We start from the raw sequence: 24,274 nt of genomic DNA, 5'->3' as shown, positions 1-24,274 counted from the left end.
GAAAAAAAAATAAATTATCAAGGGTTCATCAGGGAGGGAGGGAGGAAAAGGATAAAATGAGGACCTGATGCCAAGGGCTCAAGTAGAAAGAAAATGTTTTGAGAATGATGATAGCAACAAATGTATTTGATGCAGTGGATGTATATATGGATCCATGATAAGAGTTGTACAAGTCCCAAATAAACTGATTTTTTTTTAAAAAGAAGAATTAATGTCTTTGAATTGTGTTGACCAAGAATATCGACTACCCCATGGACCACCAGAAGAACGAACACATCTGTCTCAGAAGAAGTACAGCCACAATTGCTCATTAGAAGGAAGATGGAAAACCTCCATCACGTATACTTTGGGGCAAACAGAAGGAACCAGATCCTGAAGAAGGACATTGAGTTAAAGTTTATTGCACCAACCTGGCTGATAAACGCATGTGGGGTTTATTGAAGGGCAGAGAGATAAATGGCTCTGTGGGCCTCACCTTTCTAGTTCTTGGGTCTCTTGCTTTGTGATGGTCGGACCAGGGTGCAGTTGCCTTAGCCAGTTCCCTGCTTCAGCTGGCAAGGCTCACTTCCTGCAAGACATCCCCAAGTAGAAGCCACATGGACCTACCCCAATTCTGCCCTGGGTGCTGGAGCAGCCGTGTGGAGACCCCTGCCAACGCTGAGTTGCTTACATGTTCACTGACTCGGCTTTCCTCCTGCAGTCGACATCCCTGCGTGTGTTTTGTGAGATGGAGGAGGACTTTGTGGATTGGTCTTGGACTTGTGGGCTTGGGCAGCACTGGGCTGGGATGTTTTCTTGATGCGCCCTTAACCTTTATATAAAACTCTCTCTTATCCATGAGTTTCTATGGATTTGTTTCTCTAAAGTACCCAGAATAGTACAGACATCATGCTTGTTAGAGGATCAACAGAAAGAGGAAGGCCCTCAACAAGATGGATTGGTGCGGTGGCTGCAACAATGAGCTCAAATACAGGAAAAGATGAGGATGGAGCAGTGCTTAGAGTCTCTGTGACTCAGAACTGACTAGCGCATCTAACAAGAATGAAGAAAACCCCACCAGCATGCCAAACCGATGACAACTCCTGTCGCTCCTAAAAAAAAAACCCAGAATAAAAAGCCTGTGCCCCTGAGCCCGTTTTCTTCCAGTCCTCCAAATTCCATCCATTTGCTTTCCTTATAATATTAACTACCTGAAACTTAGCACACACAGGAAAACAAGAGCCTGGGATACTTTTTGTTACACCTGTCTTATTATAGTCATTCTACCCGCTAATATTTGTATAAAAGGTTACTAAATCATGGATCCTGAGAAGCTACTGAACTTTTGTAGTTGGAAAATCAGCATCATTGGGACTTGTGAAATTAAAAAGCTACTGTTGCTGTGTGCGTCTAGTCCGTTTCTTTCCATCCCCACCCTCTCAGGCCAGAGTAGAAGTGGCCCCCCACACAGGGCTCCCTAGGTTGTATTAACACATATGTGTAGAAGCAGATCACCAGGTCTCTTAAGACAACCAAGCACTTCAACCAGTGTTCCACCAGGGCTCCTTTAACTTCCCTCTTGCTTCCAGGCTATTGTCAGATTCCATGTGCCCTCCTGATGTTCTGAAGTTGTAGAGACACGTTATTGCACTGAGAGACTCCCCTGTGAGAGATCCTTGTACCCGCTTGACCAGGACTGTTGACAAAGCGGATTGGATTCCTCTAAGGAGGATGAGCTGCTGTCAGCTGAAGTGACAAGTGCTTTAGGGAAACAGCAGGCACAGGTGTTGGTAACAGTTTCACTCTACTGGTAATAGAAATTTATAACAGGCCACTCACCACCACCACCACCACCCCCAGCTTAAAGTGAGCTTGGCATTGGGATGGTGTACTTCTGTTACCACTGCAAGCAAGGGAAATGTTGATTTCAAATGGCTGCTGTAAAACTTACTTAGGGTTTTTTCCTTCTTGTGTGAATGACAGATAGATGCCCATCACATCCATCATATCAGCTGCTCCAGGGAGCAGTTCTCAGTCTGTGTATTCTGAGGTCTAATTTTAGACAATACCGGTCATAAGAAATGCTTCCAAATTGAACTGGGTACCCCAATGGGGAATGCCAGTGGCGCATAGCCTGGTCCTTCAGGTCTGCATTCTTTAAGAAACGGATTACTTCTGGTTACGTCCAATCTTGCTTGTTTTAAGCTAAGTTGGACATTTGCTCTTTGATGTCTGAGTAGAACCAAGAGTGATTCCCAGAGGGATTCTCTGTGCTATATATAGCAAGGAAGACCAAAGTGCGCATGTATCCCTGCATCTCCCCCAGCCCAGCCTGCCTTTATAACTTCCTTCTGTTTATGTCAGCTTTCCCTAATCACAACACTTAGATTTTCAGTTTTAGAAAGGAAACAGGTTCCCCTTGGAACACGAGGCCTTCTCGCATAGTTACAGAATAAATTTGCTTGTTAGTGTTTCGGGTATTCTTAAATAATAAAGACTAACTCCTGTGGCAAGTGAAATAAGGCATCCCAACTCCTGACCCATTTACTTTTATATTATTTCTACACCCTCCTTCTCTCCCCTTCTCTCTCTCTCTCTCTCTCTCTCTCTCTCTCTCTCTCTCTCTCTCTCTCGCTCTCTCTCTCTCTCTCTCGCTCTCTCTCTCTCTCTCGCTCTCTCGCTCTCGCTCTCTCGCTCTCGCTCTCCCCCCACCCCATACTTCTATTTTTGTCTCTAGTTTTAATGAGAGTAAGTAAGGAATGTTTGAAAGAGCCACTGATCTTTAGGTTCATGCACTTCCTCCTCAAAGTTAAACAATTAAAATAGCTCCTCATAGTAAACATCACTTATAATTTTTCTTTTTACAGAAGTCTGCAGATAATTATTCCAGGCACTTTACATCTTATTCTGAACATTTAGCCAATAATATATACAGATTAAGTAGGAGGAGAAAATTCGCTTTTCTTTCTCTGTTAAAAAACAAACCAGGAAAAAAAAACCCAAACAATCTATGCAATTAAAATTCACAGGACATAACTTTAACACCTAAATTCATGCTAACCAGTCTGATATTTTCAGTTCCTTGATCCAGATAGATGCTCTGTGTCTAGACGCGTAACGGCAGGAGAAAGTGTCTGTTCCGTTGTTGGGCATTTCCAGGTTTGCCGCTCCTCCCAGGGCTTCAGACTATGCTGCGGGTACCTCAAGGCTGGAATGTACAAGCCGATAGTCTTGCTGCATTAAGATGAGTTCATTTCCAGTGTTCAATAATTCCATGGTAACCCATGTGGAGACTCATTTCTGTGTAGAAGAATGGGAACTAATGAGTCCTTAATGATAATGCCAGCGTCGTGCTTTGCTTGAGAAGCGAGAGCTCATTCAACTGACATGACGGAAGGGAGACCATGTCCTTCTTCAAAGTCGCCTCTGTCTCCCAGTCCAGTACAAAAGAAGGTGCCATTGTTCCACAGAGATTTTATGGATGCAGAACGGTTCTGTGTCCTCTAGCTGACCACTGTCTCCTGTTTTCTGTTGTATATAAGTAGCGCTCATTTTAATATAGCACTCTTGTTCTGGAGGGAATGTACAGCTTAATAACAACTTGGAACATAGGGCACACGTTATTGTCTTTCAGAAATAATTCTGACCACCACCGGCGTGAGCCGCAAGGTCACCCTGAGGGGGTACTCTTTTATAAGCTCAGTCAAGGTTATTAAAGCCAGCAGAAAAATTAATATTCAGTACTTCTACTGTTTTATTTCTCACATGATTTAACTTCGAAGTGCTTTGGGACCTTGGCCAGCTTCTGCACTGTTCATTCATTGGCAGTAATTATTAATTGATGAATTGGGAATTGATGTCAACTGCTCGGTATTAGCCCATTTATTTTGTTTTTCCATTTCTTTTCATGTTGTGTGTCTCCTATAACCGCAGCAAAGACACCAGTTTTATTTGATCAAGCCTCTTTTTGTTAATGAGTTGGACATGTTTGTAGTTTACTTCATCTAGTCACGTGAGCACCAGGCTACTTCCAGAGACTCATCTCGCCGTGGACTGCTGCCCAGCATCCAAGCTAGAGATTGATTGTGTTTAATTTTTCATCTGTGTCATTTGTGTGCCAGATGGTGTAGACTCTGTACACTATATGAAGACACTCAGGTTTCCTCTCAGCACTTCGCAGAGCCATTGTGCTGACAGTGTGGATGTTTATAATATTTTCCACGTTTCAGTGTGCGTTCATTCACATTGTCAATACTTCCTTTGATCATCAGAAAACCCTGAAAAAGAAACAAACATTCTTTCTCAAGTAGACCAGAGTTCAGTAGGAGTGAGTGTTTTGCTTGGACAAAAATTCCAGTCTATGCTTTGGGGCTTGGTCTTCTCACCCAACGGACTCGACCAGGAAACACTCCTGAAGGCCAACAAATAGTCCTTGAACTAACTACAAGCTTCTCTTTCTTGTTGTGTTTTGTTTTGTCATTGGCTTGTTGTTGTTATTTTGTTTTGCTCTGTCTTGTTTTTGTGCATGTTATTATCTCTGCAGGTCTGTCTAAATAAAATAGGCTGGATGAGCACTCTGTAGGAGAAAACAATGGGACCTACAGTTCCGGGGGGTGACATGGGAGAGGGGAGGTGGGGGAGGAAGGAAATGATGTTAACAAACCCAGGGACAAGGGAACAACAAGTGATTCAAATCAGTGGCGAGGAAGGTGTAAGAAGCCTGATAGGGTGTGACCAAAAGTAATGTAACCGAGAGGAATTACTGAAACACAAATGAAGGCTGAGCATGGTAGTGGAACAAGAGGAAAGTAAAAGGAAATAGGGGAAAGAGCTAGGAGGCAAAAGGCATTTATAGAGATCTAAATAAAGGCATGTACATATGTAAATATATTTTTATGAAGATGGGGAAATAGATCTATGTGCATATATGTATAGGTTTAGTATTATGGTAGCAGATGAACATTGGGCCTCTACTCAAGTACTCCCTCAATGCAAGAATCCTTGGTTCTATTAAACTGGCATTCCATGATGCTCACCTTCCCAACACAATTGCTGAAGACAAAACGGGTCCATTAGCAAATGTGGTAAAGAAAACTGATGGTACCTGGCTATCAAAAGATACAGTGTGTGGGGTCTAAAGGCTTGAAGGTAAACAAGCGGCTGCCTAGCTCAGAAGCATCAAAGCCCACATGGAAGAAGCACACCATCCTGTGTGATCACGAGGTGTTGAAGGGATCAGGTATCAGGCAGCATCAGAACAAAAAATCATATCATTGTGAATGAGGGGAAGCGTGGAGTGGAAACCTAAAGCCCATCTCTAGACAACTGGACAATCCTGGAAGGGTCGCAGGAGCAGATGAGTCAATCAGGGTGCAGTGTAGCAACAATGAAACATCCTTGAAACCGCTTTTCTCTACTTCCTAAATGCTTCCACCTCCTTCCCCCCACCCCCCCTCCATCTTGATCCCAATTCTACCTTACAAATCTGGCTAGACCACAAGATGTACACTGGTGCAGATAGGAACTGGAAACACAGGGAATACAGGACGGATGATCCCTTCAGGACCAGTGGTGAAAGTGGCAAAACCGGGAGGGTGGATGGAGGGTGGGGAGGAAAGAGGGAACCGATTATAAGGATCTACATTATAACCTTCTCCCTGGGAGATGGACAACAGAAAAGTCGGTCAAGGGAGATGTTGGACAGTGTAACATATGACAAAATAATAATTTATAAATTATCAAGGGTTCATGAGGGAAGGGGGAGAGGGGAAGGAGGGGGAAAATTGAGCTGATGCCAGAGGCTTAAGTGGAGAGAAAATGTTTTGCGAACAATGAGGGCAATGAATGTACAAAAGTGCTTTACACAAGTGATGTATGTATGGATTGTGATAAGTGTTGTATGATCCCCTAATAAAATGATTTTAAAATAAAATGGTTTTAAAAAATTCCGGTCTATGGACTCCTTGTTGATACTCTCTAGTCCTCTGCAGGGAACAGTAATCACATCGTATTTCATGATAATGCTGTCAGATTACTTTAATACTTTTCGGTCTTTATATTTGCAAGCATTGGCAATTTTAGATTTCTTTTAATGTATTATTTTAAAGACTACCGAAAACTAGAAGGGTAAAATTCTATTATTACATTATTTTAGAATTCTCTACTGTCTCCTATATTCAAAGTCTAGGTTGTCCCCACTAAGTGAAAGTAGAGTTTATATGGGGAATGCTTCCAGATCAAAAAATCATAACCTACCAAATCAAACCAAGTAGCACACAAATATAAAATAGCACCAGATACGCACACGGTGTAAAGCGGAAGAGTCACGTGGGGGGATAGTCCTGGCGGAAGGAGCATGGAGAAGCCACTGTGCACACGCAGGGCCTGAGGTAGCAACGCACCGCAGAGCGCACACCCAACACTAGGTCGTGTCTCTCCAGAAAGAAAAATCCTCTTCCGATTTCTTTGGGTTGGGAAAGCACGCGCTGAGCAACGTGGAATAGAGCTAACTTGAAAACCAGGAGATGCCTGTGCCTCTGGGGACGGAAGTACCTACATGACTTCTGTCCTCCAGGAGCCCTGGCCGGGAAAGACGGGCAGCCGACTCAACCGATGTGGACAAGTGTACTGGGAACACTGAAAATAAACTTTCACTTTTTCTCTTAAGGCTTTAACAGTGGGAACACAATGTCCTTTTTTCCACCCTGCCTTGACTGCAAATGTAAATGCCTGCCTTTTAGAACAATGAGCTCTGAAGCAACATAGCCACAGACCAGACCTGTCTCCTGCACACCGGTTCCTTCCACTGCCTTGTTTAACTAGTCGTGTGGTGGGAAGAATCGGTGCCTGGTTTGTCACTTACAGATCAGATTGGTAGTCACTTGCAGCCAAATACAGAATGTTGGCGATGCAGTAGGCTGAGCACTGGACTATTAACCTTGACGTAGGTGGTTCAAATCCACTAGCCTCTCTGGTTTTCCTAGCCAAAATATAACCTCCCTCCGTTCCCTCTGTCTCCCGTTTCTCTCTTATTTAAAAATAATAATAATAAATTTTTATGATGGAAAGTTGGCATTCACAAAAGTAGATTATTGAATAGTGATAACTCACCACCTAGTGCAATATGTGCAAATGTACAATTCTTGCACCTTCTCCTTTAGTATTTAGAATTTAAGGAACGTCGACAACAGCAGTGTGAGAGAGAGAAGACTAAGTTGGCCTCAGACAGAGTAGTTTTTTATCAAGAGAAGCTTCCAGGGAGGGGTGGGATATCATTGGCACCTGTAGGGGGCAAATGGAGAGTTAGAACAGACTCTACGCCATTTGACAGCAATTACAAAGAATGGAAGGAAAGAGCATTTATTGCTGAAGGAACTGTATGTATTAAAACTAACTGCCTAAAAGCATGACATATTCCAAGATTGAGAACTAGATTACTGTGGCTGGAATTGATCAAGGACAGTTGTCGGTAGATGACCTGAAAAGACGCTTTAGTGCCAAGTTATGAAGGAACATAGCTATCACACTGAGAAGTTTGAGGCATACCTTAGAGGTACCAGGAAGGAAGACGTGGGACTGGATTCGAGTTTGTGGTTTGGCCGTGGGCACTAGCAGTGAGCTCTGCCCCTGGTTCAAGTGATAGAAGACGATTTGGGGAGAACTCGGAGGCTTTGCTAGGGAAAGTACCTTTAAGGACTGTTTGAGAGGAAGAATCGACAGTGGGGAATGGGGTAGAATGCAGTCCAGGGAGTCAGCGTCCAGTGAAGAAAGACTTCAGGAGATACAGTGAAGCTAGCATTCGTGAATTAATGCAGCAGCAGCCATATGTGGGATAAGGACAGGTGCACTTGATCGTCTGTCTGAAGTCTGACCTAGGTCGAGGCAGCCAGCATGTACAGGTAGCCCTAGGGGAGTCTGACTGTAGCCCCACAGCCTGCCTTTCCTGGCAGAGAGAGCACATTCATTCATCGCAATATCAGTGTGTGTGTGTGTGTGTGTGTGTGTGTAATCTGCTACTTTTATGAATAATCCTCCTAGTGCAGACATTAGATTATGATCGTAAGAGGTATATAACTCGCTCTTTCTGAAAAGTAAGCGCCTGCCAGATGGAAGCAGTGGACTATCTTAGAACAGCATATGCCTCGATTCCACGTTCCCCAAGCCGGTGGGTTGTTCACGAAATGGAGCATTGAAGGATGTAGGTGACGCCGACTGACAGCATCTGAATGATCATCTGTAGCCCACTAGCACATGACATGGTCGTCACCATCAAACTGGCGGGCTGCCAATGTCCTTTCCTTTCTGCTTAATGCTACTCTGTTTAGCACGCTTGCGACAGTATTGGGCCCGCTTAGAGAAATTCATTTTACGATGTGTATGTGTGAGGAGATTTCATAACGGAAGATTAAGGCTTGTGCATTCAAATCTGTCAATTTCTTTGAACACAGCAGCTCAAGAGGCTTTTTTTAACCTTTCACTTGAGAATGGTGGCTTATGCAGTCGGGGTGTTTTTAAATGACAGGTATTATGAGAGAGTGAGAATGAGCCCCACACTTCTGACGTACCATTAGTTTTATATTGAAAATTAGCATTCAGCTCTGTACCTCACTTTTTACTGTCTGCAAACCTGAGAGCAGGGAATTGGCATTTACAAAGTCAAGGACAAGAAGACAGACAGCCCCATGCAAATGGCTTTTAAGCTGCAAAGCATGCAGGTGCCTGTTCACATAGATCTGCGGTTTTCTAATCACTTTTCTCTCTGATGAAGAAGAGCTGCCCTGGGTTGTTAGTACCTTCCACCGCCATGTAGTTAAGAGTATAAAATAAAAATGACACAGACCCCATTTGGAGAGGCGTCCGTTTGGGCTGTCTGGTTTATTTAGGCTGCGTTTATGCGTCTGACTGATTCTGCAGTTCTCTGGCTAAGGTGCTAGGGTGAATGTTCTCTGTCTTTGCTGCAAGCAGTAGATTTTATCTCATTAAATGTATTTAAAGGATGGCAGCGTCACGCCCTCCATTCTATTGCGGGTTGGATGAACTTCACCTTTAATCTCTGTCTGGGAGTACATCGCAGCCCTGTTCTGCTGCTGCTCTGAGCAGTCTGTTTTAGGATGGATACTCTCGAATGACACTGCATTCAGAATACAAAATGCTTGAAGTCAACTACAAATTGAACATGAAACTTACTATATTTTCACATACCCCTGATGACTTAAAGGAACCTCCTGCCCTAATAGTAAAGATTCGCTTTGGAAGATTGATGAGCCCTTGATCTGACTGAAATAGGGAGTCTGCGTTACCTCATTCTAGTCTCCGTAATCTATTTCGTGATGTAGGGAAGTAGGATAATCTGGGGGTTTGTATATAGCATTTTCAGTAAGTACTAATTAATTCAAATATAAATATATTCATATAGCCTGAGGTAAACTGAAAAATGAACATATCTCTTTAATACTTCCCTAATGGAAGAATAGTGTCATGACCGCTATCCAGTCTATTATGTCATAGTGACCCTATAGGACAGGCTAGAACTCCCCCAGTGCGTTTCTGAAACTGTCACTCGTTGAAGGAATAAATAGCCTCTTCTTTCTCCCACAGAGCAGCTCCTGGTTTCAAACTGCTGACCCAGGGGTTAATGTCCAACACATAACCCAACCTACTGTGCCACCAGAGCTCACAGTTTAGAGTAGTAATGTAAATTACAGCTGTGTCATAGTTTCAGAGAAAACGGTAAGAAGAACTGCCTCCTAAGCAATTATTGCAATGATGAATAATCTTGAGGGAGCGGGGAAGTATGCTCTGAACAGACTTCCAAGCAAGAGTAGCTGACTCTGGGCCCATGTCTTGAAGAGCGAGTAGAAGTTTGCCAGACACGGGAGGGTGTGGGTTTCCAACAGAGAACTGCATGAATCACAGGGAGTCCAGTATGGCTGTGTGGTCTGGTGAAGTACACGGCAGAGAATCAAAGGAAAGGAGGCTAAGGAGAACGGCCGTCCTGAAGAACATGGGCTTTATCTTGTGGTTGACAAGTAGCTACTGAAGGGTTTGATGTATGGTAGTGAATGTCTAAATGTATCTAAAATATGACCACCGGGTGTTCCTTTTAGAGGGGTCATTTTGGCAACTGTGATAAATGAGTTTGAAATAGGCCGAGTAGAGATGGGCAGAGCAATTAGACGATTGATTTGATGATTCTGAGAGCTAATGAGGATCTGAGTTTGGATACTATTAGTACAGATAAAGGGTGGAGGGAAGTAGATTTTTTAAATGTTTAAAATGGAAATCAATAAGATTTGAAAGTTGAGTGATGAAATGTGAGATTATTACCAATTTTCCTCTTAAATAGCTTAATGCTGTCACCATGACAGGGAGCCAAATTGGAAACAGGTTTCAGGAAATGGGCAGTTCTGTCTTTAGCTGGTTGAGTTTTTGCTTGAGGTATGCTCAGGAAAAACCATCTAGTACACAACTGGATAAAGGAGTTTGAGGCTCAGGTGCAAAGACAGGATTGGGGGTGTCCATTTGAAAGTCCTCCAGGCCTGGCGGGGACACGTGGTATGCGGGCAGAGTATAAAGTGGGCAAAAAGCCAGGCCTGACAGGAAAGGGAAAAAGAGGGGCCCAAGAAGGGTTGGCCTTTGTCTAATTCCTCTTGAAAGCCAGATGGCTTTGTCCTTTTTTATCCCCAGTAACTCCTTGAATAGCATAGATATTCCATAAAAACGTATTTGCCACTTACTTAATTTGGCTGGAAAGCATTCCATTACTGTGGTTTTAACAAGAAATATTTTCATATTATTATTTCATGAAATATATCTAATCAGGTACTATGTTAAATAGATGTGTTATCGCCTTTATCCTTAATATAATCCTGTTCAGTTAGATATCATTGTTTCCGTATGTATTTGAGGAAGCTGAGAGTAAAAAGGTTAAGTGACTTCATCAGGTTTTTTGCAGCTCGGAGCAACTCCAATGTTCCATTTCTTAACTCCTTAGATGATCTTTTGCATGGCTTAAAAAAAAAAACCACGGCGTTTTAAAACCTACTCTTCTGGTTCTATTATGAGAACTAGTCTGACCCACAGGCCCTAATTTACACCGAGTTCTAGATGGGCCATCTTAGTGCTGATTGAATGCTTCTCTGTTCCTGAGCTGCGAGGCCTTCCTTAATTCTCTCCATCTCTGAGGACCACGGTTTCCTCCTCTTTTTCCTGCTAGCAGTTCGCATTAGAAGATGTAAGATTACCTAAGGGTTTTAGAACGCTGCAGCTTCATGAATTTTGGAAAACTGAAGCATGATGGTTACTTGGAGTTCACTAATAGGCTTGAGACTTCTACTGGGAATATGACTGTATTTCATGACTTTCTAAAACGTTGTGCAAAGTTATATGCTTGCATGTGCAGTTTTTTTGGAGTGAAAGCCCCAGCTTTCATCAGACTGCCATTTTTCTACCCAAGCAAGGTACCATCAACCTTCAATACAAATTCCAGAATTCCAGCTCTAGAAATATTTTTTATTAATGGAGTGAACCACAATACTTCAGGCAAACCAAAAATAATTAAATCATACCTAACAAAAGTACTGACATTCTTGGAAACTAATTTTTTGAAACAGTTTTTTAAATTGTAAGTTAGGTGGGGAGGGGGTTACATTTCAGACCATCAATTTTATATTCGAGTCTAAACTGATAATCTTCCCTTCCTAGTTTATCCTTTACCCACTCTTCAGTGTCTCTCCACCCTCTTGGCATCCTCAGTAGCTCCTCGAATAGTGTAGATTGTAAAAAATTGTTTGCCCCTTAATTTGGCTAGAAAGCTTGCAATTGCTGTGATTGACAGGAAATGTTTTAAAAATATTTTTCATATCATTTCATAAACACCTCCTATCTATCAGATACTGTGTTAAATACACATGTTCTCTCTCTTTATCCTAAAATAATCCTTTTGCGGTTGATAGTATCATTTCCATTTTGTATTTGAGGAACCTGAGTGAATAGGTTAATGGACTGCTATCTGACATTTCACCCAAATCAACATCTATCAGCAGTCTAGTCCCTTGCTTTCATTTTTTCTCCTTTGTCCCCCAGGCCCCCCCTCCACTCTTTAGCCGTCTCGAGCCTGTTCTTTTTGGTATGAAAGTCTTTATCTTGATGGATCACATTACCCACCCGCCCCCAATGTAACAGTGGTCTCATGTCATTTTTGCCCTTGTGTGATTGACTCATTTCGCTGAGTGTAACAATGTTCTCTCGGTTCACCCATTCGTAGTGATTAGCAATGCCTAGCATGGCGTAGCACGCCCGTAGCGGAATTTCTTACTCGGTTCTTCTGATGGGCATGTAGGTTGTGACCAGTGCTGCACTGTACGTGGGTGTGCACATGCCTGTTTCTGTGAGCACTCTTTCTTCTTTAGGATCTGTGCCCAGCAGACAGTGGACATTAATCTTATGAGTTAAGGAGCTAAATTATTTCTATTGAAAATGGTAACTTTGGGCAGTTAATGATATTTTCTAGAGTACTAGCCAACTAAAACCACCTTTTACAAGTTATTTCTTAATTTAAAAAAAAAAACACTGAAGCTGAAGATGTACAAGTTTGACCCTGTCTTGTAGAGAAGTAAAGGATGCTCACTTACTGCAGCGTGATGGAAATGCCCTTCCCTGATAGATATTCCCCACTTTGCATCTTCCCACAGGGAACAGAGTCTTTGAGGCGTGTCCAACAGGAAGGAAAAGGAAGCAAGTCATGCCCAGAATTGGAGCCAGTTAAACTGGGTTGGTACCTTTTCTTTCCTTAATGCCATACACTATTCTAGTCTTGATCCTCTTTTTGTCACTCTCCTGCCATCTTCCAGCCACTACTCTTGTCCTTTTAAACCTTGCCATACTATTGTGGAAGACAAAGATGAGGAAGACATGCCCTTTTGAAAGCATTTGCGGTGTCTCTGAACAGGAAAGAAATGATCAGAAGCTAGACAACATTCTCATTTTAAAATGAGAAACTTGGTGAGGTTCCTGAAATTGCCCAAGGTCAAAACCTCCTTTTCTTAGACAGTCAAGCTAGATTTCGAGCTCATAGCTGTTGGACTCCAAAGCCTTCCATGATTTCACAGTGTGCCAACGCCCTCTTGTTGTTAAGGTGTAGTTTTGCCACTGCTGACCACTGAAGTGGAGGGCTGCACCGCCATATAATCAATGTAAGGACATCTTCTGAAGGAGTGCAAAGAGGAGAAAGAATTTTCCATTTTCCTAAAATTTAGAGAAGGGAACTAATATTGATCAACTGCCTGTACTCTGACAGACATGGGTCACCAGGAATGGGAGCTCACGTGGTAACAGCTTGGTACTGGTGTCACCTACTATTGTAGGGCCATTACATGAACTCGCTCACTCATCTGGTGCACAAAAACTGTATCACACTGGCGGTACTATCCAGTCTGCAGATGCTTAGACTGAGGCTCGGGGAAACCAATGAATGGCCCACAATGACATGTTGTTAGATACCACCTAGTCAGTTCCAGCTCTCGTTGATTCTGAGGACGTCAGAACAACAAACTGCCCGGCTGGCAGCACCCTCACAGTCGTGGCGATGTTTGAGGTCACTGTGGGTTTCCTCTTTCAAGCTGGCCTTTACTTCACCGTGGGTGACGGGGGACCAGCCCTTCCTGCTAACATTTCAAAAGTAACAGAGTGTCGCCATCCTTGCTTCGAACGAGCATGCTGACTGTCCTTCTTCCAAGACGTCTGCGCTGGTCTTCGGACGGTCAGCGGTATAGTCGGTGTTCGTCAAGGCATCCGTGCGTCCACTGGCCTCTTTCTGCACTGACCAGCTTTCCCATGCATACGAGGCCACTGAAAACACCATGGCGTGGGCTGGCACACCTCAGGTCTCACAGGGACATCTTTGCTATTTAGTGCTTTCACCACAGATGTAGCCAACGCTTTGGATAAATCAAATCCATGGTTTGGTTTCTTGACTGCTGCTTTTATGGGCGTTGATTGTGGATTATTGTGTGTGCGCGAGCGTGCGTGTGTGTGTGGTGGGGCAGATCTTTAGACAACTTAAATATTTACCATGTATGTTGCATACTAGTTCAATTGTGAAGACTTTAGTTTTTGTTATGTTGAGGTTTAGACCTCAACATATCCAAACTGGGGCTGTAGTCTTTAACCTTCATCAGCAAGCGCCTCAAGCCTTCTTCTCTTTCATCTAGCAAAGCCGTGCCAGCTACACATGGCAGGTTATACATGAGTTTTCTTCTAACTCTTATGCCTCCTTCTTCAGTTAGTTTAGCTTCCCCAGTTATTTGCTCAGCATACAGATTGAATAAATATGACACACACATGTTTCTTGATTTTTTTAAACTCTGTGGTATCATCCCCTTGTTCTGTGCTAACACCTGCCTCTGGTTCCATGTACAGGCTCCACATGGACACAATTACCATATATATTTGAGTATAAGCCAAGTTTTTCAGCACATTTTTAATGCAGTTTTTTTGTGGTAAAATTGTGTGCCTCGGCGGATATTTGGGTTGGCTGATACTCAGGTATATACAGTAAGGGTTCCAAAGTTCCCATTCAGTGTTAGGCAGGGTTCCCTAGAGAAACAAAACCAGGACACTTAAGATTGTGTGTGTGTGTGTGTGTGTGTGTTTATACAGCGAGAACAGCAGTACAGAGGGCTCAGTTCAACTCACTTTGGTGGAACAGTTACTATACTAGAAGTCCTTCAACTCAGGTGGGCTGCCAGGTCCAAGGTCAAGGAAGCAGATTTTTGCTTTCTCTCAAGATTCATCTGACATCAGTAGTGGTAACTGTTGTTCCACATCCCCTTCGGAACCCATGTGACAGTAGTGATATCATTCAACCATGTCTGCATTCTATTGGGTCGCCCCTTGAAATGAGCACAAGTATGGATGTCTTTCAGTTTGTTGCCTGGGTAGCTGTCTCCCAAAGTTCCTGGCATAGATGATTGCGAACTTCCAGAGTTGCGTACATCTCTGGAAACATTTCTGTTGGTGTTCCATCCGTTCCTGCAGTGTTATTTTTTTTTAACCAATTCTTTCAATGTAGCTTGGACTTCTTTCACTACCATCAGTTCTTGGTGATATACTACCTCATGACATAATTAAGCATCAGCCAGTTTATTTTGACTCAGTGACTGCATATTCCTTCCACTCTGTTTTGATGCTTCCTTCACCATTCAATTCTTCACCCATGGAGTCCTCCGGTATTTCAACTTGAGCTTGACTTTTTGCTCTCATTTCTTTATCTTGACATATGCCAAATGTCTTCCTGATGTTCTAACTCCAGGTCTTGCTGCATGTCAGTACTTTAGTCTTCTCCAGCTGAAATCTTTTGTTCAGCTCTCTTATTTAATCATTTATTTCTTTCACTCATCTATTGTATGTTCAAGAGCAACTTTCTGAATCTCTTCTGACAACCATTTTTGTCTCTTGTTTTTTCCCTGTCTTTTTAATGACTTTTTGCTTTCTTTCTGTTTGCTGACTTTACCGTCACCCCACAATTAATCTGGCCTTGGGCCATGACTGTTTAGTGCATCATATCTATTCTCGAGATGGTCTCTGCATTCAGATATACTTTTAAGTCGTATTTTGGCTCTTGTGGACTCGTTTGACCTTTCTTCAGCTTCGACCTGACCTTGCATATGAGCACTTGATGGTCCTTTCTATGACCATCCCCTGGTCCTGTTTAGACTGATGATCTTGGGTTTGTCCATCATCTCTGCCCACAGATGTAGTAGATTTGAATACTGTGTATTCCATTCAGCAACATACACATGTATAATCACTGTTTATGTCATTGAAAAACGGTATTTGCAATGAATGAGTCTTTCCATTGCTAATCTATCTTTTTTGTTGCCCCAACTTGTACATTCTAATCACCAGAAATTCTCAATGCATCTTGATTGCATTTTTTTATTAATTTCAGACTGCAGACATTGGGGGGGGAATAAAAAACACCCAAACATTGAATTTCTTCATCTTTGACATTAGTGTTTGAAGCATACATTTTAATAATAGTTATATTAACTGTTTTTCTGTGCGTTCTCCAGTGCCCTGGAGTCAGTTTACCGCTTAGCAAACCCACGTGAAACAGAGCAAAATATTGACCAGTCCTGTCCTGGCCTCACAATGATTATGTTTGAGCTCATTTTCTGGGCAACATCATTGTCAATCCATCTTTCTCATAGACATATAGACTTAATACTATATCTGAGGTGTGAAAGTAGATCTCGTCATATGGCTGCCTTATAAGACAAAGGAGAACTTCATCAGAGGATTCCCAAAGCTGTAATCTGTATAGAGCAGAAGGGATACTGCATCTCTAGCACAGCGGCTGGCGGATTCCTAGTGCACACCTTTGGGTTTCAGCCCTGCATCATCAGGGCAGCCATGACTCCGAGCGAAAGGAAGCGCACTGACTTAGCGCGTACCTGCATTCATCAATGGTAATGATGCTGGATGTTGGTTTGGGCAACAGTCTTAACTGTATATATGTGTCCATGGACTCATAAAGTTTTTTGGTTTTTGCTTTAATGGTGGAGGGTGGGGACCCTCTTGTTTTGTTCATTATTTCCACTTAATGATTTGAAAGAACCCCCAGGGCCATAGTCTTGCTGCACTGAATCATGGGTGACAAACAGGTAGGTCCAGACTCGGGCTTTCGCTTCGGGCGGATGGTGATAGAGTGTCACTGATTGAGGGGCCTGGCTGTTCCTCTACATAAGAAGGTGGAACGGCAGGCAAGGCTGGGCACATTCTAACTCCCCAGCTTGCTTCCTCTCCTGCCCCCACCCCGTCAACCACCAGTGCTGTTGGCTCCTGTTCTCCCAGCCTCTGTCAGCAGCTCCCGCCGAGACAGCCGAGGTGATGAGGAAAACCAGAAGCAGGTTCCCATGAGGTTTTAACACTATGTTCACGCAACGTCCAAATCACATCCCATGCTGTTTCACAGAACGTTACCGTAGATGCTGCACAACCCTCATCTACATGTGAATCGCTTTGTTCTTCCCAGTATAATTCAAGGAGAAACTACCTCCTAGCAAAAGCATGTGTAAATTCTAGAGGAGCTCAGCAGAACATGAAACAGTTAATTCAGTAGGACAACCAGAAAACAAACAACTATGAGAAGCTAAGCTTTTACACAAAATGGCTCCACCATCCCGTTGCCTGTTTAAATGGCTCTTGACTTTTGTGTGTCTGCTCTCTCTTAAGGAACCCGTCTTTCAGGTTAAATGGCGGGATAATGAATTTGCACAAAAATTCAATGATTATCCAAATCTGGACTTTCAAACATCTTGTCTTACCAGTTTTGTTTATATGACAAACTGCATCTGTTCAATAGGATTCATAAATCAAGGGAGGCTCTCAGATGATATAGATAGATAATAATAATAATAATAATAATAATAATAATAATAATGGAAAGAGAAGGGTAGAACAAAATTTGAAAATCAGCACCATAAAAAATTTGGCTTAAATTAGAGAAGAAAAATACATTCTGCCCTCCTTGAAGCCTGTCTTTCTTCAGAATCCCTTGAAAGATTCTCTGGCCCAACTGCCCGTGTTCTGTCTGCACCCCTCTCTGCCTTCCTTCTCTCTTCCCATCCCAAACCCCGCACGGCCTTCAGAGATAGAGTGTTTGAACCGCCCAGGGTACAGCTAGCTTTTTATTCTTAGCTTTGTGTCTTGCCTTCCCAGCCCGTGGGTGCGAAAGGCTTCTTCGCTGCCGTTCTCTGATAATTTAACAGGAAAAGATTAGAAGCCCGTTCACAGTACTTGGTGTTTACTTTTTGTTTTGCAATGACTCCGGAGATTGTTTCCTGGAAACTTCAAATACCGGATAGAAACAGTTCTATGAGCAGTGCCTCTTGCCCGTGTGAGTGTGTCTTGTTGCCAGGCGTCATCTGGCCAGTCTGGCCGTAGCGCCCCTGCGTCCAGCAGAAGGAGGCGCTCCCGGCCCAGTCGGGCCATTCTCATCCTTGTCGCTGCGTTTGAGCCTGTTGTCGCAGCCTCTGCGTCCGTCCGTCCGTCCCATTGGGTCTTCCTCTTCACCAGTCCTCCCCTTAACCAGACATGAGGTCCTCGCCCAGGGACTAGCCTACTTTTGCTTCCCTTTGGCCCCCTGTAATTTGGCACGTGGGGTTAATTTAGTTTCTCTACCTGAGGGCTTGGAGTGTTAAAAGTGACTGCATTTTTTCCTGTGACGTGTGAGTGTTTTATTTTGACTCGAGGGCTAGAGTCCCTGATCTAGCTGTTTGCTTCTTGGTTGTCTTGCTCTTATTAAAACATGTCTCTGTGCACATCTGGTATCATCTTGGGAATCAGAAGCCAAGGTTGGAATACATAAAGCCTTTTGATTTTTTTCATGAATCATTACTATAGAGAAATGGTTAAAGTACGTTTCTTTTTTCTTTTTTAATGTTAGCCTGACGGATTTGGCAGTTAGTTTTATTACAGACTAAGGGTAACAGCTATAGCAAGTGAACGGGTTGTTTTCTTGGTTACTCCACACCCTATATGGACACACACAAGCACACAGCAACAACAAAAACTTTATTTTTCTCTTGAAAAACACTTTGTGCCTCTTCAGAAAGATGAAGATTAATTGATTTATATCAAAAATAGTAACAAATGTAGCACGTTAAGAAATATGTTAGCCTACATATTTAAGATCAATGAAACTATAATTGCCTGTATTTATCAGAAAAAAAGCAGTATCAAAGCAGTTTTGCTTGAGTATCTATATGTGTGTGTGCGCGGGTGTATATATTTATCCATACATATATATAAAACCGTGATTGCCCTTATTTCTGAAGCTTATTTATGCTGGTCATTCTGTACATTACTTCTGATGGTTGCTTTTGCTTGATGTAAATCTCTGAGTTGACAGTTCTTTTCTCCCAGCACCTGAAATATCTGATGTTGCCTGTGCCTTCGGACTTGGACGTTGGCAAAAGTCATTTGTATCCTTACAGATCCTCTCTTTGTCCCTGTCCTGCTGCTGTTGAGCCCATCTGCTGACTTCTTTATTTCGATGGTTGCCATTTCCAGCTCTGTAGCTTCCATTTCAATCTCTTTTTGGATGTTTATGCTGAGCCTTTCTACATCTTTACCCAGATGTTCCAGTCCTTGTATTCGTTTCAAGGGTGTTAGTAATTACCCAAAGAAGCGTTTTAAAATCCTCGTGAGATCATGCTAAGGTCAGTGTCATTTCATGCTGGTGTCTACTGATTGTCTTTTCTCTTTCAAGCTGAGATTTTCTTTCCCCCCTTTGCACGGTGTGTGTTTTTCATTGGAAACCTGGACATTTGGTGGTATTCTGTTCATCAGACTCTTGACTTTTATTTAAACTTTCTATGTATTCATACCTCCTTTGACACGCCTTTGGCTAGGGAGAAGGGTGCTGCTCATTACTCCCACTTACGAGTACAAGTTCAAGTTCTTATTCAGCCTGCATGGAAGCATGGGGAGGAGCCTCTCATTACTTCTGGGCCTTGCTGGAAGTCCCAGCTGCCCAGAGCCACTGATGACACCAACCCTGCTGGATAAATACTTAGGAATGGGCTGCGGAGTCGTATGGCAAGCTTTATTTAAACTTGGAAAGACAATGGCAAACTACTTAGAATGGCAGTACAAGCTTATATTCCCATCGGCATTATGTGAGCATTATTACCTTCCCACCAGCATTTTGTGAGCATTTTAGATGCGCTACAGTCAGTGTTGTCCTACAGAGCTTTCTGTTGATAGAAAACATTTCTGTACACCTGTTAAAGGGCACTAATCACAGAGGGCTTTGGAGAGTAGAAGGCTAGTATGTGGGGGAAAGAGCCAGCCCCCCTCAACTAACTAATCGCAAGTTCTATATTTCATAGGTGCAATTGTACAGCTAAGATACATAAAGATATTATATAATAAAGTCATAGAGAGCATGAGAGCTAGAAGAGAGAGTCAAATAAGTCAGACACATTTCATGGTAGCATGCTCACCTACTGGATGGCCATGATCTTACCGGCCAGGTCCACGCACAGCATGTATCGAGGCAAGATGGGGCAGAGACCCAGCAGCCGGCTGGAGATCCTGCCGGAGCCTGGAGGACCCCGTTTATTGCTAACCAAGGTTATATCTCCTTAGGGGGCCGTGATTACAGGTAACTAAACGGCACAGGAAGGGGCAGTACAGTTGGCACACACATCATAGGAAGGGGATGCACGATAGGCATGAGCGTGACAGGAAGGGGATGAGCTAGGGCTGCACACATGATAGGAAGGGGAGGACCTAGAGGCATACATGTGACAAGATGGGCAGACCCTAGATTCATGATGGAGGCCTAACCTTGGCCACCCTTGGGTGGGCTTGACTTCTCTGGGGTCTCCTACAAGGAAACAATCAACTACTATCCTTATCAGAAGGGAGTGGGCCCTACTTATTGTGGGATAAACAGTGGTGACTGCTTGCTCTAGATGGCTGATAACCCTTAGGGAGAATAACCCCTGACCTACTTCTGATGACGCCCAAGTATATAGTAATTCGCAAGCAGCTGAGTTTGGCATATATTTGGGGGAGACAACTTGGGAGAAATTTGTTTCCCACACTAATACATATGAGGAGCTGAATTTAGAAATTTTTTTCCTATGTAAATCACATGTTGCTAATGGCACTTTAAAAAAAATTAATTTTATTGGGGGCTTTTACAGCTCTTATAACAATCCATACATCAATTGTATTAAGAATATTTGTACATATGTTGCCATCATCATTTTCTAAACAATTACTTTCTTATTTATTATTTTTAAATCATTTTATTGGGGGCTCCTACAGCTCTTATTTAATGTAGCTCACAACACTGTGTCCTCAAGGACACTGGGAAGTGTTCATCTTTCTAACTTTGACTATTTAGGGTATGAAGTAGTATCTTACTGTGGTTTTTATCATTTCCTGTGCTTTCTTGCTATTTCAGTTTCACAATGGGGTCTTTTTTAGCCACAGAAGTTTTCAGTTTTGTTAGAGTTTACCAAGCTTTTTTGCTTTTCCATTGTTTTCTGCTTTGCAGTTTACAATCTTTGCCTGCCCTCACCTCGTAAACACACTTTCCTCCTTTTTATTTTTCAAGTTACATCATCTTAATTAGCCGAAGTTGACTTTTAAGCTACGATCCATTTTTTGAGTTAATTTTTATTTTCATAAAATGGGAGCTTTAGAGGTCAAAGTTATCTTTCATTCCATGTAGCTTATCCATTGTTCTCACGGCGTTTGTTTAAACTCTCATCTCGTTTTGAACTCTATAGCACATTGAACGAAAATACCCCTTGCTGCCCTCGGAGTTGATTCTAACTCATAGCAGCCCTGTAGGACCGGGTCGAAGAGCCCCCCTGTGCGTTTGCAAGACGGAGAATCTGGACAAGAGCAAGAACCACGGAGCAGGTGGTGGTTTTCAAACTCCTGACCTTGCAGTTGGCTACGGCTCGACCTCTAACCTGCTACTCCACCCAGGCTCCTGTAGTGAAAACCAACTGATCGTATATTTGTAGTTCCTATTTCCAGATTCTCTATTTTATTTATATATTTTATTACTATCCTGATTACTGTAGCTTCATTATCACCACCATGTCTATTGTCAGTAACCTACTACAGAAGAATATACTATTTCTGATGTAATGTAAGTTTTTTTAACAATATTTTCGCATCATCTCAGTCTTAGGTTTTTTTCTTTCTCCTCTCTGAGCTTTATGTTAGATATATTTTATTGCTGTTTCTTCAAGTTCAGTAATCTTTTAATTTTTTTTCCCTGCATTGTATAGACTGTTTATCCAGTGACAACCTTTTTTTCAAATATTGTATTTTTTAATTATAAACATGTTCTCCATTCCTGCTTTCATTTACATTTTTTAATATGGAGCATGTTGATAATAGTCCTGGGTTAGCTCTGACAAACACGTCTGTCAACTACCTGATAACTTTCTTTCCTTAGTTCTTGCTTCACCTTCAGAAATTTTATTCTCCATGCACAGAGTTTTCTCTGGCCAAACACCTGAGCAAGCCCCTTTGCATGTCACTGGGACTATTTCTGTGTATACTCCCTCCTCTGCGAGACCCGGTTCCACAAATGCTTCCCACTTGTCCCCCTTACACTATTATCTCTTGTCTGTTTAAGCCAACAGGATGGTGAGGCTCTGGTAGTTAGGGATCATGCCAACTAGACGTTCCTGGCTAAGGGTGGATTCAAACCTGTTAACCAGTCATAGCCTGATACCTCCTCCTTGATATCTCGTTGATATCATACGCCTTTTGTATCAGAGGGAGGGACTCTGGTAACTGTCTCTCTCTGCCTGCTGCATCTCTGCCAGTCTCAAGGGATCAGCCCATGCAGACCCCGACGCTGACAGCTGCCGGTGTCCTGCCGTGTTTCCACCCTCCTTAGATCCACGCAACTCCGCACCCACCTGCGGGCATGCGATCTCCCTGCTTCCCGTTTCACCTTTTGGCATCAGCTATGTGAGTCTGAAGGAGGGACGTCGGGACTAACATCGGACTACGGACTTGAGTTGGGACTAGGATGCCTTCCTGATACATACGTACTTCTTGATAGAAAGCTCTTTCTTCTACATAGATGAGTCCCTGGATTTGTTTCTCTAGACAACCTGGCGACGACAGGCTCTATTTGGGTACATCCTCCCTGCACTCCAGTGGTCAGTTGCCTCCTGGCAGAGAGCCTGGGTGATGGCACGGCTCACCATAGTCATTTCCCTTTTTCCGGAACCACAGTCCTGCACGGTGTGTGTCTGAAAATGGCCTCTTCTTCTACTTTGTAATGTGTTCTAGTTATTTACAGAGGTAGGATTGTTCTGGACCTGTCTACACCTCGTGCCCAGAAGTGAAAATTGAGTCATTCTAGAGCGAGTTTTAATGCTAACATCTTTTTAAAACTCTGGAGCCTTCAAGCATTATTTTTTCCTAACATTTAGACATTGCTTCCTATTTTTCCAGTCTGATAGAGATGGTCATCAATGGTTTCTTAGGAACTATCATCTAGATGTCAATGTAAAGGAGCCAGTACACATTTTAAATTCAAAACAAGCTAGAAGGAAATGATTTAGAATGATTCCTTCATTTCATAAATCAGGAAATTCGTATTTTCCAGAAGGAAAAATTTCCTCTATGCTGTGGGATGGGCAGTTTAAATATAAAATCGATACTTGATATTTCATTAGAAACACGATGGACTCTGTTCTAGTGGGTGATGGTGAAAATGAATTATTTGGGCCAGTGTTTTAAATATAGATTCTATAATTATAGAGTATAAATTTTTATAGTATATCTAACATAGTCTATATTGGGGATTGGCACCCTTTCTCTGTTAGCGACCAGAGAGTGCTTTTTAGGACTTGCGAGCCATACCCTGCCTGATTGCTTACCTCACCATAGTAGCACCGAGGGGCCAGGGACAGTGGGGGAACACACAAGCTAACTGTGGTGTCGTGAAACTTCATCTATGGGCAATAAAATTTTAATTTCATGTAGTTATGATATGCTACAAAATATTCTCCTTCCTCTGCTTCCCCTCCCCCCAACCATTTAAATGTATAACTATTTTTATCTCACAAGCCATACATACATAAACAGGTGGTCGGCTAGATTTGGCTTATGGGCCATCGTTGGAGAAATCCAGCTCTGTATGATTAAAACAGCTCCCCAATAAGCTGTAGGATTCTTAATGAACAGTTGTTTTCCTCTCTAAGTGATATTTTTACTTAAACTATTCCCTACCATTTTATAGAAAAGAAATAAGATCCTACAATTCTAAGATTGTAGGGCTTTGAGAATTTATATAATGCCACCATTTCCTTAGCCAGTTGGGGAACTAAAGCTAATATCTAATTTATTTACTCCGAAACTGGTACTTTCGCTTAAAAAAAAAACCAAGTACCACAAGGCTCCATTCCTTTCTCCTTTTTTAATTTCAATCTGCCTATCTTATTAGCGTGCATTCCTGAAGTAGCACATATGTCTGCATACTGAACTTAGGAGGGTTTGTAATGGCGTTGACTTGATATATTCACAAACATAACATCCTCCCACTTGATATCACCATCTAGAAGATGCTGGGAGTTCCCCTGTCCACATTCTTAAGACTAAAGCCTCTTCTCCATTACCATGGCGTCTGTAACTCATTCACATAACCCTGCTAGCCACTTGGCACGTGAAATATGTCTCAACTGTTATAGATTCACATACTGATCAGTCCTATCAAATAGTACTCATAACTATTTTCTAA

At 42.6% G+C, this 24,274-nt stretch overlaps 1 protein-coding gene across 9 annotated transcripts in view; it reads left to right on the top strand.

Moving 5' to 3' along the window:
- The window catches only part of PEAK1 (pseudopodium enriched atypical kinase 1), a 293,334-nt gene that overhangs the window by 125,949 nt on the left and 143,111 nt on the right, over positions 1 to 24,274 (top strand). For 2 of the 9 annotated variants that reach the window (XM_075535951.1, XM_075535956.1), the window contains exon 3: positions 12,672 to 12,750. The exons of the other annotated variants lie outside the window; for them this stretch is intronic. The gene's annotated coding sequence lies outside the window, so the exon portion shown is untranslated. The remainder of the gene's footprint in view (positions 1 to 12,671; positions 12,751 to 24,274) is intronic. 9 annotated transcript variants of the gene reach the window in all.

This window comes from Tenrec ecaudatus, chromosome 17, assembly GCF_050624435.1.
Source record: "Tenrec ecaudatus isolate mTenEca1 chromosome 17, mTenEca1.hap1, whole genome shotgun sequence".
NCBI classification, from domain to species: domain Eukaryota; kingdom Metazoa; phylum Chordata; class Mammalia; order Afrosoricida; family Tenrecidae; genus Tenrec; species Tenrec ecaudatus.
The sequence above is the reverse complement of the archived record's forward strand: the minus strand, read 5'-3'. Positions and strand labels throughout refer to the sequence as shown.